Source organism: Charadrius vociferus, unplaced genomic scaffold (assembly GCF_000708025.1).
Source record: "Charadrius vociferus isolate BGI_N301 unplaced genomic scaffold, ASM70802v2 scaffold159, whole genome shotgun sequence".
Taxonomy (NCBI): domain Eukaryota; kingdom Metazoa; phylum Chordata; class Aves; order Charadriiformes; family Charadriidae; genus Charadrius; species Charadrius vociferus.
In genome coordinates, this window is record NW_009649940.1 from 2,873,360 (window position 1) to 2,893,909 (window position 20,550).

The window sequence follows — 20,550 nt, forward strand, 5'->3', positions numbered from 1 at the left end:
GTACCCTCTTTCTTGGGCCTTCCACCTTATTAAAAATACACAGTGTATGCGTACTGTATATAAATACACCTTCATGATATCAAAGAGTCTGGGTCTGCTGCTTTGGTAATCTATAAGATTATACCAACCATAAGGTAGCAGGCACATGCCAGATACTTGACCCCTGGAAAGGCGGTGGCAGGCTGTGCTGTATTTGAACAGGGCTAGTAGTGTAGTTAGCAGTCAGCATGCAGTTGAACAAATGTGCATTGTTGTTACAATTGAAACCACATGCTGAGTAATATAACATAGGTGCAACCTTCTTGAGAATGTGTGGACAGTTGGAAAAGTGAATGTATTTTTTTATTTATGTTATGTCTGTGTGTCTCAGGGCTCCCTTACTTTGTTTTCTTAGCGAAACTCAGACAGATCAGACACACAGGATTGATGGAACTGGGCACTGACAGACCCGCTCTGTTCCAGCTGCAGTGACTGTGGAAGAATTGGATCCGGACCCTCTTAACCAGTCCTGCAAGAGTAAGATTTCAGTTACCATGACCTGTCGCCAAGGACTATTTTATTTTAACCCATGTCAAATCTGAGCTTACCTATGGGGCTAAACCACAGCCTGTTGAGCCAAGTGTATCTGAATACAAACTCATTTTGCTGGCTGTTTGTTACTTTTTGGAAAATTCAGGCACATACAGTTGTAGGGAACAATCTCCACCTAACTAAACTTTTCAAGCTTCATTGCATTTGAAACACTGCATGTTCCTTCCTCCCAGCTTACAGTCGGTGCATCAGTTCCTTCTTTATTAGAAAATGAAATGAACAGAAGTTAGATGTATATTGAATTTTCTCTTTGGGATAAGCAAGATGAAAAGATGGATTTAATGCTTTGACTGCCCTTTACTCTGTAAACCATAAGGCCTTATGAGTGGTGTCAACTTACGTTTACTTGGTATACTTCCAGTTAGTGATTTTTCTGAAGTCCATTAAGTTATCTTTCTATTGACTGTTGTGCAATAATAACCAAATCAGAGTGCTGCTGAATTGAGATAATTTTTCTAAAACCCCGCCTTTTTTAATTTTTTTTTTGTCCTTTGTGGGTGATGTAATTGCAGTAATGGGGATGATAATTGTGATGGGGAACAGACTGAGTGAGAAGGTTCTCCTTAAATCTGTTGATGTGTACTACAAGTAAAAGCAAAGTCAAGCAGAAAAGAAAGCGATAAGGAAGCAGCATTTGTGCTGGTAATCTTGACATTAATTGCACATGTTGGAGCTTCCCGTGGTGTGGCCAAACAGGAGGCAGGGTGAATAGATGCCGAGATGTATCGTCTTCTCACTGGGGGAACCACAGGAACTGTTGAAACAGTCTTCTGTGTACTTTTAGTTTCATAGAATATCTTTGTTGTTACAGGGCTGTGAATATAAGTAAGTTGCAGTGATTGGATGCCATCATTGGCCACTGATTGAAAGAAAGCAACCTGCCCTTTTACCACACGTTACAGAGTTTAAAGACACCTAGCAACCCACAGATGAACAACCCTTTTTGTGTGGTTGATTCTTCATGCACTGTCACAGCTGTGCCAGCCCCTTTCCTCTGCAGCTCTTGGGATGTGCTGTCTGCTCTTTCTTGCTCATCGAATCCAGAGGGAGTGTAAAGGGAGTTTTGCAGGGGTAGTGCTCTGAATTCTAACCAGATTCAGGGGAATCTGCTGTGTCAGTGTGTTGAAAAGTCTTGGTGTTTGGTTCATGCAGCATGAACCATCAATGTGCTCCTCTCTGGGTAGGACGCAGTCAGCCTTTTGGAAAAACTGGTAGGGATTCATGGGCAGGAGCACTTCTCTCTTGCATAGGCCTCAGTCTAAGCTCAGAAGAGAACTTTTCCATCTTGAAATTTGAGAATAAATGTTACTTTTTTTTTTTTAAATATTGTTAAGAGACCACAAAACAAAGAACACAGCACACCATTCTTTTGTGCTACAAGAACAAATCTGTCCCCTACAAGAGGAAAATATATATATGAAACTGTTTCTGCATGTGTAAAAGTGTACCTGCACCAAATGATTAGCAAGAATAGACTTTATTCCTTGGTGATGTCAAGTCTCTTGTGTATGAGTCATACTTAGTTTTTTATTCTCCTAATTTTGGCATTTACAGGTTCTTATGTGCCTGATCAGCTGTTCGTTTGCCTTTGTTTGGTACTGTTAAATGAAAAAATATTCCTATAGAAAAAAGGAGAAAAGCTGAAGTGCCCTGGTGGAAATGCACTAAATAAACAACCATACAAGTTTGTAGCCTACATATTCCTTGACCCTTGAGCCCACACCCATGGGTTGGAAGAGAGGCCAGACTAATTGGACAGGAGGCCAAACTACCATACTTCTTACTTGCCAACATAAGGAGTGGAAGGAATGAGGATTTTAGGCTGGTTGCAATTATTTTAATGTTTTTTTGCTTTGTTTTTGTCTTTGCTTCTGTTGCCAGAAGCAGCTGAGAGAGATGAGCTTTCCTCAGAATGCTGATTTGCTTTTTCTGGACTTTGCTGGTTAGCCGCTGGGCTGAATTCCTGGGGCTGTTCAGTTCTCAGTGATCAGCTATCGGGTAGAAAGAATATTCTGGGGAGGAAGCAATAATTTGTCAAGTACTGAGAACATACTTGGCATGCTACAAGGCACGGACAGGAAAGCTTTACCTGTTCTGGGAAGCTGCAGTTTAGGTTACAGTCCAAAATGGAAAGACACATTGCACAGGAAGCTAACATGGACATTTTTTTAATCTTTTAACTTGGTCTTTTCCAGAAAGGGTTAAGGTTTTCATGAGAAGGGAACAGGTCTTTATGTACTGGGGGTGCATGGCTGCTAGCTAGACAGGCCTAGCCACAGAGCAAAAAAGAAGAGAAGAATAGGAGAAAGAATCTCTGAGAGAACTGGGGACACTTGCATTACTAGAGGAGAGTGGGAAAAGATTGGGATGTTATAAAAGAGAATTATAATATGCTGGAGTTGTGCACAAAATGTAAGGTAAAAGAAATATTTGCGTTTGGCCAAGTGTAGAGCTGCTGAACATTCAGAAGGTACAGGAATACAGCCTGAGAGCCAACAAGATAGTTGATGCTGCTGCAGTTTAAAATTGAGAGGGCAGTTTTGAAGCCCTTAGTTTAGAGAAAATTTTGTCATGGGTAAACAGCTTGGGTATTAGAAAGCAAGGGTTACCTTTCAGAAGGTCAAGACAAGGTGAGTGAGAAGATTTGACAGGAGTTAGAAATTGGTGGAAGACAATGATCAGAATACTGAACTGGTTTTTAATCAGGTGAGACTTAAGAGGTAGTTTGATTTTGTAAAATTTTTTTTTCTCCCGTCTCCTCTCCCCCTCCCCTTTCATCTCCTAAATGACTACAGTGGAACTGTGCTGTAGGTACAGTATATTGTGATTAAATACTCTGTAATGCGCTCTCAGATACAGTGGACCAAAAAGTATAAATAGAATGCCAATTGCATAAAATAAATCTCTGAATTCTTGCTGCACCATGGTGAGGTAGCTCAGTTACGGCTTCGACCACCCATGAATGCAAAGCACACAGTAGGGGGACTTTTGGACTTGCATCTCACCTATTATCTTGGTAGTAGGGTATGAATCTCTTTGAATGTGAAAGGCTGGTTTTGTTTAAGTGAAGAACATAAGAAAAAGCTCTTTACTTAATTTTTTTTTTTTTCTTGAGCAGATGAAAGGTGGATAGAAGTGACTGTAAATTTTAGGAAGGAAAGAAGTGGAAAAAGGCTAATGCTTACTGAGCAGGAATTGTGTTTTTCTAGCCGTGCCCCTGAACTACCCAAATGTTAAGACTATCCTGCACAAAAGTGTCACTACTTGATCTATATAAATTCACCCTCAGAAAAAAGGACAGTTTTTGGAAAGGAAACAAGACTGTATTATACCATTCAGCAACTAACAGAAGAAAGAGAATAGCTACTTCCTGCCAACATTCATACTTCGAAGATGTATGCACGAGGTGGTAGGTGAGCATTCAGTTCTTACTGCAGTTGACTCTCAGTGGTGATTTATCCAGCTTGTGGATTAACTTTATAAAAGACTCGGAGACATAAAAGTGTGGGCCTGGCAGGTTAGCTTGAGAGTGATATCTGACGATGACTGTAGAGGTCACCTGGAAGCAATTGAGTTGCTTGCATGCAGCATGGGGCAAGCAGACTTGTGCTTTCCGAGTAAAGTCAATGTTGCTCTTGCAAGAGCATACTACCATTGCTGGAAAAAGGGTCTTTGAAGTATATTCTCATATCTAAGTTACAACTAAACCAACTAAGCTAGGTACCATGTGCTGGTTCACGCTGACTCTCGCGAGTGTGATTTCTAGAGGCTGCAGAGTGCACAGCAGCAAAAGACACAACTGCTCAGATCCAGGCTGTGCTCTAGTGAAGGATCACTGCATCTATCTGGACTACTGGCAAACATGGATTCTCTGGCAGAATCACCTGTGTCTTCATCGCCACCCCAAATCTCTAGTGGGCTTACTGGCTCTCCTGTAGTACAGATCTCATAGAACCCAGGCTACTTTGCTCAGACCACTCAAGGTGATGAGCTATCTTTTTTTAAACAGGTTTTTTTTTCATTTTTCCATTTTCCAGGCTATCTAGTTCCACATTACTTGGTTTCTGTTACTGACTTCTTTGTTTGGCTTTTTCTTTTAATGGAAATTTTGTTGCTTCTTAACCTGTCACTCCTGGCCCTCTTTACCTTCCGAGTGGAGAATTGTTCTTATCATCAGTACAGGGGCTTCTGCTTCCCCAGTGGCTTGATACAAGTTCCTTGCTGTCATGTCCTCTCCAGTCATAGCAGCTGATTGCCCACCCTACACTAACTCTGTTGACTGAACACAAGGCATAGCACAACATGTGACGCAATGAGTTTGTTTTTGCTGTACTCACAGTCGTAGTACTCCAAGGTACTACTATGGATATTTTTTGTGGAGAGCTTAAGGGATGGGAACTGCATGTGGGAATTATTTCATTATTCCCTCCTTTGCCTATCTGCTGATACTGAAGTTTCTCTTATTCTCCTCCCGAGACATAAGCTCTGAACATGTCATCATCCCCACACTTAAGTCAACTGTTTCCTGAGGATTTTGGATACCCTGCCCAAACTAATTTAATGAGAACAATAATTGCCTCATCTCCCACCCCATGAGATCTCAATCCTCTTCTTGGCACAGGTATGCCACGTAGCAAATGTTTCTATAGAAGACTTAAACTGTTCTGCTCTTTGAACCTGTGATGTTGCTGGCTGTTCATTGCTGGAATAATTAAAAATTTTTAGTAATGTATTTTTAACCAAAGTGTAATTTTGTACACTGGTCTGCACTGTTGAAAATGGACAAAGTTTCTTCCTTTCAGCTAGAAGAATAAAATAGATACCTAACAGTCTTTTGCTACTTTGTGGAAGATGCACAAACTGGCAGAAGAATCTGTCTTTGCAGTATGAATTATGGGCTGTGTGAGTTGGAAAGCTGCTCCTATTCTGCTGGTTATGTCTTTCATCTCAGCCAACTGATTGTGGTTGTCAGTCCCATTCACCTCCTGTGCCCTGCTTCTTGTGATGCCTGTTTGGCTTTATCATCTGCTTTTTTGGCTGCCTTTTTTTTTTTTTTTCATTTCTGGGCTTTAATTTCATGTGCTGTAATGCAGAAAGGCTAGTTCTATTTCTTTGGACTATGTCAGCTTGAGGCCAACTTCTGGCACAGTCAAGGACATGGAGAGTTACTTTCTGCTGCTGCATATGGCATAAGTCTCCCCTCTTCACCATGTTTCAATTTTTATCGCTGTTTCGTGTCCCATAAGACCTTTGAAATATAGAGACATTGTCTTGCCACATGCCTGAGAGCTCTCCTGGCCACCAGTGGTCACCCACGGACACGTTTTCCTTGAAAGCTCCTTTTGCTCTGTCGCATGCAGAGACATGGAACCACGTGTGTGTATGGAAGCATGTAGGGCTTGGTGGTCACCTCGCTTGGTGGTCACCTCGCAGATATCTAAGGCACAGTTTTTCAGGATGGCCATACCCAAGCAAATGAATGCCTTAGGGCTTAACCCTCCTTGCAATAACTCCTAACAAAAGTTAAGCTGTAAGTATTTATTTACAAATCCTGAACAGATGGCACATATGCAAACTTGTAGATACAAATGAACAGAAGGGGATGAAAAAAGAACCCCACCATACTCCCTAAGCAGCACTTAATTCAGATCTGATGGTTTCCTTTACTCTGTATGACTCAGCTGACAAGTTGGCAAATGCCTGGCAGCGTTTATAACCAAGGTCTCTGCTTTTCACTAAGTCTTTATGTCTTCAGGTTACATTGACTGAATGGAGCCTGAAGCTGACAGATTCCTTTTCTGGTTTTGGTCCCTATAAACCTTTTGAATAATTTCAATTGAAAAATTTCCCCTGCCCCTGACCTGCTACTTTGTCATTCATTAACACAAGTAAAAAGGTGTTTTGCCTTTCTTCTGACCAAGCCATTGCTTGCTGTCTTATGCTTTGGAGGTGCTTATTTCATTTGTTCATCACTTGGGCACTACTTAATTGCCCATACAGACAGGTAAGAAGTGTTTCCATACTGATTTATTAACTCTTTAGGGTGTAACCCCACTTCACCCTGGGGCTTGGAATATCCAAATCTCAGATGGAAGCTTTTTCACTTGGTTTACTGACCATATTTTAATAGAACTCCATAATTGTAATTGATTCACGCAGCTTGTTACTGGTTCTTTCTGAAATCGAGCCTGAAAGTAATCAGTAACTCTTAGGTATTAATAGATGTCAGGCACTTTGTCTCCCTAATTTTGAGAAATACCCTAACAATTCCTATCTCTGTCTCTCTTTTTTTGGTATTTTGGTTTTTTTTTTTTTTGTTTCTGTTCTCCCCCCCCACTTGGCATGCTAATAACTCTTCCTTCTGTGTACTAATGCTCTTTCCTTTCCCGCCCTTGCTTCTTTGTTCTCTTTCTTCTTCCTAAACTATTCCCTCCACCCTGGACTCTGATTCATGATCCCTGTGAGATGTAGCTGCAGTGGCTGTGGAGATGTGGGGAGGCCATCTCTTTAGCCTCTGCAGCTGACTCCAACAGGGATCATGAATCAGAGCTCTGCTGCTGTGGTTCAGTCTCACACAGTAATGTAAACTGGAGCGGGTGGCAACTGCCTTAATATGACAGCCTGAACTGCCTCAGCTGAGGAGTAGATGTACCGCCTGTTCTGACACTTCTGTGATGGGTTTGGTAACCTCTGACAGAGTAAAGGAATAGATAGCCATGCATCATCCTCCCTGTCCTCCATGAATTGCTAGAGCTTGAGAGTCAGGGTCCTTGGAGTTCCCATACTTTCTTGTCTTCAAAAATTTCTTTTACAGCCTTTTCAAAATTAACATTCCTTGCACAATCTCGTAGTCCAAGACCACTAACTTAAAGTCCAGTCTCACCTCAGACCAACCTATTTGAGTGATATACCCAATAAACTCACTGGCTAAAATTTATTGCCTTGTACCTCCAGCAACGGAAAAGAAAACTAAGCAAATTCTTTATCTGCACCTAATTAAGAACTATTGTTACACTCCTCTCTTCCCATCATATAAGAAGGAACCACAGCTTTCGGGGATATGCTTTTCATGTCAATGGAGCCATGACAGCCTTGATTTGTGTGTCACTCTGGCCAGCCTCTAACATGAACTGTGTTTTCTCCTCGCATTGAGTTCCCAATTAATTTGAAAGGAGGAGTAGAATGAACAGTTGGCTCCTCTGTGCCCAAAGAGCATGGGATCAAGTTCTGCTCTCTTCTTCCATCTTCTCCAGAGACACAGCACCCTATGGAAACCAAATTAAAGCTTCATTTGGTACCCTGTTTCCCTCTGTAGCCAAACTAATTCCTGCTCTGACAGTAGTGACAATATGTTAAATGCCTTGTATTGACTTTTACCCCTTCATATTCTCATCTGGGTTCAGATGAAGGATTTCATCGCTTTAAATGTTCTTACATTATCTGTAAGACACCTTTTTGTGTTAGTGGGCTAAAGACTTACTTGGAGCTGGGCAAGGACAAATAAATCTATTTAAATGACTGATCTTTGAAACTGAAATGAAGAAACATGCAGTTTTGTTACTGTGTAATGTTCAGGGTATCTTAAGAGTGGTCTGAAAAAATGAAATAAAGCTTTAAAGTCAGTAAGGGCAAAATGCCTCATCTATATGTCTAGACTCAATGTTGTCAGTGGGCAGTTCCCTTGCAGTAGAAGGACAGGTGGAATTTATGCTAAGCAGAATTTCTGCCTAGTAAATTTTGCAATTCAGGATGTCCGGCTGGATTTTGGTGTATGTGTGTTCCAAGTCTTGTGAGATGGGATGCAACATGACGGGTGGTGAGCCAAGAGTGTTGTGGTTGCTGTTGAGGTGGGCATGTGCTCTGGCCAGAGCACTGGCCCTTGGCATCACAGTGAATTTGCTCAGACCAGGCTTCCAGGGGAGCAGGTATCTCTCCAGGTCTGGGGCAGCAGAGGTGCCTGGGGCCTCATCCTGGGGCTGGAGCAGGGGAAGGTTAGGAGGTGTGTGCTGGGTGAGAAGCTCTGTTGCCAAGTTCAGGAGCTGCAGGAGTGGGTGAGCAACCTGTGCAGCATCAGGGATAATAAAAAAGAGGAAACTGAAAAAGGCACCTTTCCTTCACTTACCCGCTATGGAGCAAAGAGGATCACGTGCTCAAAATCTAGCTTTTCCCCATCTCCACAACATAGCCCAGGTCACCTGTAGCATTCAAAGAAAAAGAAATTAATTACAGTGACCTAGGCCAGATGATAATAAATAAAGTGGGCATCAAATAACTCCTGTCATCCTATATTCCTGAAAAATGAGACGCATTAATGAGCAGATTGTTATATTGACGAAATTATTCTAAATTATCATCCCACGCTTATTAAGAGTGTCCTGGGTTCAGCTGGGATAGAGTTAATTTTCTTCCTAGTAGCTGCTATGTTCTGGATTTAGGATGAGAATAATATTAATAGTGTGTATTGTTTTGGTTGTTGCTAAGTAATGTTTATATAAAGCCAAAGACTCTTTCAGTGTCCAGTGGAAGCTGAGAGGGAGCACAGACAGGACAAACTGGCCAACTGAATATTCCATACCGTAGGCATATTGCTCAGTATAGAAATGGGGGTTGGCTGGGGGTAGGAATCTGTGGTCACTGCTAGTGATGGGCTGATCATCAGGTGGTGAGAGCGCTTGTATTGTATCACTTACTTTGTATATTCTCCACCATTATTATTATTTTCTCTTCCGCTACTGTTCTGTTAAACTGTCTTTATCTCAAACCCCAAGCGTTTTTTTATCTGTTGTGGTGGGTTTTTGTGTTTTTTTTTTTTTTTTTCCTCAGGTGGGGTGGGTGAATGGCTGTGCGGTCCAAGTTGCTGGCTGGGGTTAAACCACAACAATGGGGTCTTCACAGAGACCCTTCAGAGAAGAGAACCTCAACCCCCAAACTGCACAGAAGGAGGGGCAGCTGGAGTCTGAGGTCTTGTGGAGTAAACACGGGAGCCTGGAAGCCTGTGACTTCTGGCAAGAAAAGACAGGCTCTTCTCTGCCTGCAGATCTGCCTGCAGGATGGTTGTAATGCCCTGGTAGCAGACATGCCTATATAATGCCCCGAAGCTGTGTTAGCCACTTGTTAGGCCACATCTAGAATACTGTATCCAGTTTTGAACAATATGAGAAAGCCATTAATAAGTGGGAGCCCAGCAGAGGCCCACTGAGATGATCAGGTGGTGGAAGCGCTTGCTTTGTGAGGAGAGGCTGAGGGAACTACCTTCTTCAGCATGGAAAAGAGGCAGTTTTGGGGTAATGTTCTAGTATGTATGAAGAGATTATGGAGGAGATGGAGCCAGACTTTTTACAGTGGCATAAACGGGCATAAATTAGAGGTTCAGACTGGGTAAAAGGAACAACTTTTTCATCCAAGGACAGTCAGGCAGCAGAGCAGGCTGCTTGGAGAGGCTGTGCAGTCTTCATCCTTGGGGGTTTTCAGGATTTGGTTGGATCAACCAGAGCTGACCCTGCTTTGAACAGGAGGTTGGATTAGACCCCTTCTGAGGTATTTTCCAACCTGAATTTTCCTATGATTGTTGTGTCTCCTGTTGGTCTAGTAGACTACTGCCTTTCCCTCACCATATCATATTCAGAGGGAATAATAAAGTGAAGAACAAACTCTTTACTTTGAAGAAAGAAAGTGGCAAGAATGAGGATTGAATATTTGGTTTGTTTATTAATCGAATCTGCCGTTTTTCTTTTAAATCTTTGTGATTGTGTTAGAGATGGGAGGAGGGTAAAAAGAAAATTTGAGTAACTTGATTTTGTTCCTTAGCAGATGTTCAAATGGGTTTTTGTGAGTCTCTGCCCAGATACGATTTGTACAAATAGGCTGATGTCCTTTAATTCATAAAAGAATTTAAGGCTTTTATGTATTAAACTGAAAGTAAATGGTACCTTAGTTTATTTTGTGCTTTTTTATGTGTGGTGGCAGATAGAGGAAACCTATTTAGGGCATGATCAGTGTTCAGCATGCCTAACTTTTTTATAGTTGTTTTGTTTTTTAAGATTCTCCCCTTACTCTTAGCTATCATTATTTCTGCTATTTTGGCAGAAAAATGAGATGATTCAGTCCCTCTTTTATTTAGTCAGATACATCTGGGTATTTAATTTTCTGAGGAAGATGAAAGAGAAAGTACCAAGAATTAGGTACAGATGACAGACGTTTATGTAGCTAAACTTTCAGTTTGGTTTAAATAACATAGCAACAAATATAATGCCCCGAAGCTGTGTTAGCCACTTGTTAGGCCACATCTAGAATACTGTATCCAGTTTTGAACAATATGAGAAAGCCATTAATAAGTGGGAGCCCAGCAGAGGCCCACTGAGATGATCAGGTGGTGGAAGCGCTTGCTTTGTGAGGAGAGGCTGAGGGAACTACCTTCTTCAGCATGGAAAAGAGGCAGTTTTGGGGTAATGTTCTAGTATGTATGAAGAGATTATGGAGGAGATGGAGCCAGACTTTTTACAGTGGCATAAACGGGCATAAATTAGAGGTTCAGACTGGGTAAAAGGAACAACTTTTTCATCCAAGGACAGTCAGGCAGCAGAGCAGGCTGCTTGGAGAGGCTGTGCAGTCTTCATCCTTGGGGGTTTTCAGGATTTGGTTGGATCAACCAGAGCTGACCCTGCTTTGAACAGGAGGTTGGATTAGACCCCTTCTGAGGTATTTTCCAACCTGAATTTTCCTATGATTGTTGTGTCTCCTGTTGGTCTAGTAGACTACTGCCTTTCCCTCACCATATCATATTCAGAGGGAATAATAAAGTGAAGAACAAACTCTTTACTTTGAAGAAAGAAAGTGGCAAGAATGAGGATTGAATATTTGGTTTGTTTATTAATCGAATCTGCCGTTTTTCTTTTAAATCTTTGTGATTGTGTTAGAGATGGGGGGAGGGTAAAAAGAAAATTTGAGTAACTTGATTTTGTTCCTTAGCAGATGTTCAAATGGGTTTTTGTGAGTCTCTGCCCAGATACGATTTGTACAAATAGGCTGATGTCCTTTAATTCATAAAAGAATTTAAGGCTTTTATGTATTAAACTGAAAGTAAATGGTACCTTAGTTTATTTTGTGCTTTTTTATGTGTGGTGGCAGATAGAGGAAACCTATTTAGGGCATGATCAGTGTTCAGCATGCTTAACTTTTTTATAGTTGTTTTGTTTTTTAAGGTTCTCCCCTTACTCTTAGCTATCATTATTTCTGCTATTTTGGCAGAAAAAATGAGATGATTCAGTCCCTCTTTTATTTAGTCAGACACATCTGGGTATTTAATTTTCTGAGGAAGATGAAAGAGAAAGTACCAAGAATTAGGTACAGATGACAGACGTTTATGTAGCTAAACTTTCGGTTTGGTTTAAATAACATAGCAACAAATGTAACTTTTTAAGCTTTTCTTTGTTTACAGACACGAAGAGAGAGAACAGTAAATAAGTCCAAGTTATAGTATGCCTTTCAAAAAAAAAATCCCATGATATATCACCACCATATGGAAGCTTGCATGCCCTTTCCCATAGGGATATGCCACTGAGAAGGGATTTATAGGCTGCTAGCTCATAATACGGTATTATTTATGATGGGTTAGCAACTTTGCCTGTAACTGTTCCTAAAATTCCCTTTGGAATGGCACCCATGGCTAGCCAAGGATGGCACCAGTCATGCTGCTTGACAGTTATTCAGCATCTCAGTCCTTAAGAAGATACCCTGCTCCCTGAGCACGGGCCTCCAGTTAGCACAGGAATCATTCAAATCCTGCAAGGGATCATAGCACTCCTGTGAAACAGGAGTTGTATGTTTACTTCAAGGGCTGTCTCTGGGAAATGTGAACTATAACCAAAGTCCCCGTATTGTAAGCACTAGAAGGAAACAAGGTAAGGTGGGACTGGATGAAGGCCTTGGCTGTTAGATAGTGAACGGCATATAATCTAATGGCAGGTGTTTGGAGTCTACTTTTGTGGAGAAAATATGCTTTTTAGGTCTGCTGCACTATTTGATATAAGATTCAAAATATCAGGGTGCACCAGTAATGAGATAAAATATTTAGTGTCACTGCGTTTTAGGAACAACTAATTCTGACAAATTGATTACTGCTTATTTGCCAAGAAAGTTATTAGGACTCTGTTAAGGAGCCAAGAGCAAACCTATTCCTTTCATGACACAATGTCCAAATGATTTAGGTATTTTTACTTGCATGCTAATGGTTAAGTCGTGTCTCAGATTACAGGAAATGATGCTTTTTCCTATCAAGTTTTCAAATGACAATTCTATTTCTTAGCTAACAAAATTAAAAAAAAACAACCCAATGTGATGGTTTAAAGAAGAACCAAGGACAAGAATCAACTGCAACAGCTGAAACTTGAAACAAAAGCAAAGTTATAACAGTTTAAATAAGTTGTTTGTACAATGCACATATAGTAAATCAGTTCTATAAAATAAATAATACTGTCCCAGTTTTCCTTGTGATGTGGGCTCTATATGAGATAGTGAGGTGGGATGTTTTCTTTCACTAGACTTTATGTTGCAGGATCTGAATTTTCCCTTTTTTGAGATGTCTCTTATATTGTTGGTTTGAGGTTTACTTACTTGACTCTCCTAGGCCTTATTCTGCAACTTACTTAGCTTTCTGCCTGTGATTTAGACCGATTTCTACAAAATACATATTACTTGAAGCATGTGTTTGTTTACAGCAAGGCTCAAGTTTGAGTTTTGTTAAAGGGATTGATAAAGGGACAAAAACATAGGGTCTAAGTCTAAACTGCAGATTCTCCTTTTTTTTAGCCACTTCCTAAGGTTGTTGCTGCCTACTGCTGTGAAGAAAACCTTGTTAGTGTGTAAGCTTTTGTGGCTCTAATGCTTTTATATGCTATGCAGACTGCTATCTGAAAAAATTGATACAATCTTGATTATGTATTAAGCAATTATTATTAGTTACTCTACAGGCTTACTCTAGAACAAGGCCAACTTTAGAAATGATGAAACTAGTGGCTAAATTACATGCTTGGCCCCATCCTCCTCTGTTACATGAGTCTCGATTTGAAGTAAGCCTATTCAATCTACATAGGTTTAAGTGAATGAGAGGTCAGAGTCTTTTCAACTGTGCCAGAAATCTTTTCTGGGTCTCAGAGTTTGTCAAATGGTCTTGTAAAATAGACATCTCTCTACAGAACGTGATTCCTAGCTTTCTAATGAGAAACAACTTCAGCCTTAAAATAATCAGGCTAAATTTACATTAGACTTCTTTTACGGTGGTAATGGTTTATGTGATGGTGAAAATGCCGCTTGAGCCAATTTATGATCTCATGGGTGTAGGAGCAATTCCCCTGAAGTGAAGTTTGTACCTGACTACATTTGGCCTACCTTTTTGATAGGATATAGGAACTACCTTTTTGGTTTGCAATTTAACTTTTTTTTTTCTCTGTACTAGGAGTTGCTGCTCTTATTGTTTTCCTCGCCACACTTGTTCTACAGGCAAATATAGACGGACAGATAATTAACATTCTTGGCTTTCAATTCCATCTGCATTTTAAGTTCTGTCTAGGTGCCGGTAATACTTGTAAGTGCTGGAGAAATCTCTTACTGGTAACTGTTGGAAGTGGGATAGGGGAAGGGGGAGAGTGGAGAATAATGAGATAAAATGGAGATAAAAAACACTTCATTAGTAAATGGGAGAATGACAGGGAAGAAGGACTTTAGTGCATAGCAAGAAGAGCTATAAATGGTCATTTAAGGAAGATGTGTATACAGAAGAAACAAAAAATTGTGTGTAATATTTATGTAAAGTGAGGCATATTAATCAGCAACGAAATAAGCTAGATGATTGCTATTTTGTATTCATTCATTTCAAACCAATAATTCTTTATTAAGCCCCTTTGGCTTTACGAATAAAACTTTGCAACTTGCTCAGTGGCATTAGGACAGAAGGCCAAGTGTGATGGCAGTGCAGTGAATTGTTTTATATGGCAGAAAATAAAGCTCTAGCTGTAGAGAGCGTTTTCAGAGCCATGCAAGAAGCAGCTACCTAGTTTGTGATCTGATGAAGAAAGGATGCTTATGTAGCTGTGTAGTGTTTGCTGAGCAAAAATTTTTGACCGAGCTTAGGCAGCTGTGAAGGAAGCCAGTATATTTCAGAGAGCCAGAGTGCTGATTTAACCATCAGAGGTAATTCCTGATAGTGTTTCTGCTGTTGCTAATGAATACCTACACTTCTCAACAAAGACTCAAAACGCTATTATAGTTTTCTCCAATTAGGAAAAGCCTGTGAAAAGTCAGGTAGAGGAGGTACCGGCTCGAAGGCTGGGTTTTAGTGATGATGGTGGCATTCGTGGAGCCAGATTAATTTTAGCTTTCTTTTCAAGAGGGTTGTGGCTTTCAGTCTCGGTGGCCTGCTGGCCCGGCTGTGCAGCCCTTGAGTGTGTGGACTGGAAACAGTGCAGTGCAAATGACCCCATATAGCTGGTTTTAGGGCTCAGATTAAACAATTCAGGTGATTTTAATGTAAAGTCCAGTAACTGAAGAGTTTGTCATCGATCACTTCACCTTTAAAATGCTAATATATTTTCTGTGTGCTGCTGAGAGATGAGGAAATTTTCTTTTTGGGAGTAAGAGGGAAATCTTCTGGGGGAAAAAAAAGCATCAATTCAAATTTGATTTCAAAGAAAACAAAAAAAAAAACTGATTTGATTTTCCTTGAAAGACCCTTCCACCCCAAGCCTGTAACCTTGTTTTTTTTTTTTCTCCTGTGTTAAACAGATCTGATCTTGATTATACACAGTCCATAAACAATTTTAGCATTAGAACTTATTTCCTAGGCTCACTTTATGAAAGTATTCATTCATCCTCTAAGATACAAAACAACTGTGTGCTGTATGATTCTAATAGACATTGTAAGTGCTGATGGCTGACAGCCATTTTTCCCTTGCCTACCAGTTTCTTTAAGAAGCTTTTTATGGTGCTACAAACAGCTTGATTAGAAATCAGCTGCTGACTGACGGCACCCTTGACTGCTGTCCATTCTTCAGATCATCATGAAAGAGAAGTTGGATATCTTGCCTTGGACTTACTGGGATATTTTTAATAACTTTTTAAATTTTGAACAGTGATGCCCGTATTATCACAGGGTGAAAAGCAGGAGTAATATTATGTAGCCTATAGATCTTGTATGTGATTTACACTCCCTCTCTGCAGTCTGACTTCAGAACTTCGACTGGAGCTGCTCGGTGGAGCAGCCATTAGCTAAGTTAGGCCCAAGCTCTGGTGGCAGCTACTGAAACAGAGGAAAATCCTCGTATATTCTGTGGAGTGCTGCAGTTCTGCTGCTGCAATGGTGTGGAGGAGTGCTAAACAGGGCCTGGAAGGCATTCTCCCTCCTTGCATACAGTGCAGCAGGACATTAGTTCCACCCCTCAGCACCACTTGAAGGAAGCGTATTCTTAGTCAGATCTTAAATTTAATAAAGATGGACTTGGGTGTGTTCTAGTTATCAGGTTACAGTGAGCAATTACAGTGGTAAACTCCTTAGTTTATGGAAAACAAAGAGTTTCTAATACTTTCATTTGTTCTTTACACCTTTATGTTGATGCCCATGAAAAAGAACCAAACAAATTGTGATAATTTTGTTTCAATCATAAAAGGTAACTGGTAGAGACTGGGACTCTAATGTAAATTTAATAACAGAAGGGCTTCTGAAGTGGAAGATATTCTGGTCTTTTGCAAATTGAAACCCCCATGCTTCAAACTCTCTTGAACTGTAATGGCTCGATCACTTTATTTTCCAGAGTTTTAGTAAAGTATCAGATTGTGAGTTGGACAGGAAGTTCAGGGTGATTCTCAGGTACTCGGTCTATGGTGTCTTAATCTAGGAGCCTTCAAGACACAGGAGGGGATGAAAAGGAGCCTCAGCTCCCACCATTTTCTCAGCTCCATCTGCGACAGCGTTTTGGAGTATTGTTCTGTTCTTCTAGGCTCTAGTAAGACAAAAATTGGAAATCATGTCTATTTGGAATGAGCCTATTTGGTTTCATTATCAGTTTGTTAAATTTAACTGCGTTTTTCCAATTCTCTTAGGAAATTTCATTCTTGCAGTGTCTGGTAATGGTTAGTCTCAAACTCAGTCTAGACAGCCAAGAGTGCACACTTTGTCATCCTTCCTGCCAGTCCATGGTATTTATAATGCACTCATCACAAGATGACATAAATAATACTTTCTTCCACGTTTTCAGTCTGTCCTGGACTTGACCTACAGTGTTCTTGTTTTTATACAATATCAGTAGTCTCTGTGTCTGTAAGACAGGCAAGTGTCTCACGTTACCGCATAGAGGTGTGTTTTGCCTAGAATTTCTAATTCAATTTACATGATGCAGCTTAGCTTGAATTTAGATGCTAAACTTGTGTGGGCTTGTAAAGATTATTTTTTTAAATTTTTTTTTTATTTTAGCTTCACAACTATACTTGTCATCAGAGACTGTCAGTCAAGTCTATCTGTTTTGATTTCTCTGAAAAGAGCCTTGTTTGAGTTTGTCAGTGGATTCAGTGAAGTTGAGTTGGAAATCCTGGATTTGTTTGGAAGGCTGAGCTTCCATGAGATGGTAAATCTGTTTCTAGGGCAACCCTTTCTGTCTAGGTTTCCTTGTTTGTTTGGTTTTGTTTTTAAAAGCCACAGTCACATGGTACAACGCATCAGCCTAGTAAAATTCAAACTTTTCCTACAATTGCGAAGGGTTAACTTTTATCTTGGAAAAAACTTTTGCTGGATTAAGTATCTTTCAGCTACCCATAGGCAGCATAAATAATGACCTGAATGTGATTCCTGGGTTACTATAAATAGTACGCTCATGTACTATGTGGATTATTAGATATGTAGAACTGCTAGCGATAGACCTTGGATCGCTGTCTAAGTCACCCATGCTGAAAGCAGAGAAATGTCACACCAAGAAGGAAATGCATTAGAAGGACAAAGTGTACTTAGCGTTGTGATATTTTCCTCTCTGCTTTTACAATTTTCAGGCTCGGCACATGTCACCCAAGTAAAGCAGCTAAATCCAAGCTGAACATATTATGACCTGTTTCTTGGAGTTGTAGAAAGAATGCCTGAAGTTGGTTAGGAAATGTCATATGAAGTGTGAAAAGTCACTAGAAAAAAAACCTAAATATTCAGTGGAATTCCAGACTTTGCAATTTGCAAGGAGAGCAGGAAGGGATGCTGCAATGGTTGCCAGACCACTTGCTTGGTATATTAGCCAGGGACAATTTAAGTTTGCTTTAGGCAAATCTGCTCTAAGGTATCACTACTGTCCTTCATACAGCATGCTTCATGAGCTCTTACTGCTGTTCCTACAAAAATGCACATCTGCTGTATACTTTTCTAAGTTATCTCTTTCATATACGTTTGGACTTTCTTGTTTCTTTCCTGTGTTTGCTGGGCTGTGATCAAGTAATGGGTTCTTTTTTCTAACCTGTGTTGGTGATGTATACTTCCAAAACCAATTTTGTTCCTGTCTTATTTTCTTTAACTTTTGAGGTTCTGTGCTATGAAAATTTCATTGGATTTCTCCTGGATCTAGCTCCACGGGAACCTGTTGGTGGCAAGGGGCTCTTCCTGCCATGTAACGAATGTAACCAGTAACTGAATACGCTTAGCCTTGCACCAGAGCAGCTCTCTTCTCTCAGCTTTATTTAACAAAACATGATGCTGATGGTGTGTGACCTAGTGCATTGTTTAAGTCTCCTAACTTTACTTCCAAAAGGCCTCAGGCTATGGACCGCAGACTTCAGTGAACAGTTAATTGCAGCACAGGACAATGTCAGATAGACAAACATCCTAGAATGCGTGTCTCAAAGCACGTATTTTGCTTGCACGTGATCTTAACGTGCCTTGTGAGTATGTAGGTTGCTGGATTTTCTTGTGGAGCTTAAACATCTTTGTCTCAAGAAATACTGCCTGTGCTTGTGGTAGTATTACCTGGCTTCTTACCTGCTGGAGGCCTGTCCAAATTCAGCGAACATCTCTGCGAACAAGTTAGTGGCTGATTAGCTGCAACATGAGCTGTTCTGTACTGTGAACTGCATGAGAGGTACTGTGCCTCTCCTTTGCAAGGTTTGCTCCTTTAAATGACTCTGCATTTTCAACAGGGTGAAAACATGCCTATGATCAATTCTCGGTGACGATGAGCAGCTTATGTCTTAGCTTGAGTGTGTGTGTCTGTAGCCTGAGTCTGTGAGTCTAACCCTCTTTCCCTTGAGCCAAATTGCATGAATTTTTGAAGCGGTTTTTGGAGTCACGATTAGATGCAGAAATGGAGAGGGCAGTAAAATGTCTCAGAATTCAACCCATACATTTTATGGGGAAGTAAACTATTTGCCAGACAGTTTATAGACAAGGCAATTGTTTTTAGTGAGTAGGACACATGTAATCAATATTAGTACCTGTACTTACATGTGGTATAATTAGTGTTTAGTGATGTCACCAATAAGTAATGCGAGTGATTAGTTGTGGGTTATGCAAATGTGTGGGTTTATTGTTTCAATTTTAAAGCTAAAAAGATTATAGAATTTCTTAGGGTGGTAAGGTTCAAACGGCCTTAAGTACCATTGGAAATGTGAATGTGGAAAATACATTGCCTTGTGGAGTAAAAGCCTAACTAAAGTAAACTAGATGAACATGAAATACCTCATTTTGAATGTGTTGACTAAATGAAACTAACACACCTTCTAGGAATGCAAGCAGTGCCTTTGACCTTGGTAAATTACTAGCAAGTGTAAAGTGACTAATTTCCATTAAGATTTCTAGAATTCTCAGTGTGGCTTGAGTCTTACTGCAGTTATTTTTATTTCTCTAAATGAGACATAGGGCACCACTTTGAAGTTAGCGTGCTGCAAAACTGAACTGAAAATCCTGGTTTTGGCTGTGTTGTACTCTCATTGCCATTGCGCAGCCTTTTTACCTTGGAGAAATTGCTTTGAGTGCAACAGAAAGCTGATTATGGTCCTAAAGCTTTACATGGTGCTTGTAATAGTTATGTTTCGGTAGGGGAGGCCAGTGCTGATTCCACTGATGGCTGAAGTTTCTCTGTTTTTAGCACAGCTTTTAAGTATAAAATAGTGTTGGAGGATGATGAATTTCCAGAATAGTTGTATAGCTTTCGGTGGTTTTGTTGCGCACATTTTCACTGAAATCTGGCAGGGATTAGGAATGAAAGGTCAGAATGCTGTGAAGAAGACTTCCCAGCTCAGGTTACCTGTGCAGGCTTTGGTTGGGTCAGCACACTGTTTTAGCACCCATAAAAATCTTACTTCTCTCCTGCATCAAGCTTTGTGAGAGCCTTTCTTGACTTACAGGTCCCCTGCTTCCCCTTGGACTCTTTTGTGTTGGGAATGTCTCACTTCCCAAACAGGAATGTCTGAGAGTAAACTCAACAAAGCTTCAGGCCATCTCCTTAGTATAAAGATGGTTCATTCAAATTAGTTGTCAATGCTAATCACCCTTTGTGTTCCTCCCTCTTACTGTAAAGCTTCTCAGCAGAGGTGGAACAGCCAACAATTTTCATAACTTTATAAATGGTGCTGCATGACCTCGTAGCCCGAGGCATGTTAATGTTATACATGTTTTTTTTTTTTTCCCTGACTTTGCTGTGCCTGTTTAAACTACTGAGCAATCTGGTGTGAGACAGTGATGCTGGAGATAGCAACTGAAAGGCAGCCTCAGCCAGGTCTCACGCTGGAATTTCACCTTTGGAGTCTAACCTCTTGCAAAGCAGTTTCTCACACAAAAGGGAGCAAATAGTTGTAGCCAGACACTTGCGGGTTTTCTTTTCAGTCACATTGCTCTACTGGTTTCTATTTCAGTAGACAAATCCAAATTAGGATCTTTACCAGCTCTTTAGGATCTTTAAATTGCATTTTTATTTTTTCCCATTATGTGTTGCTGTTCCATGG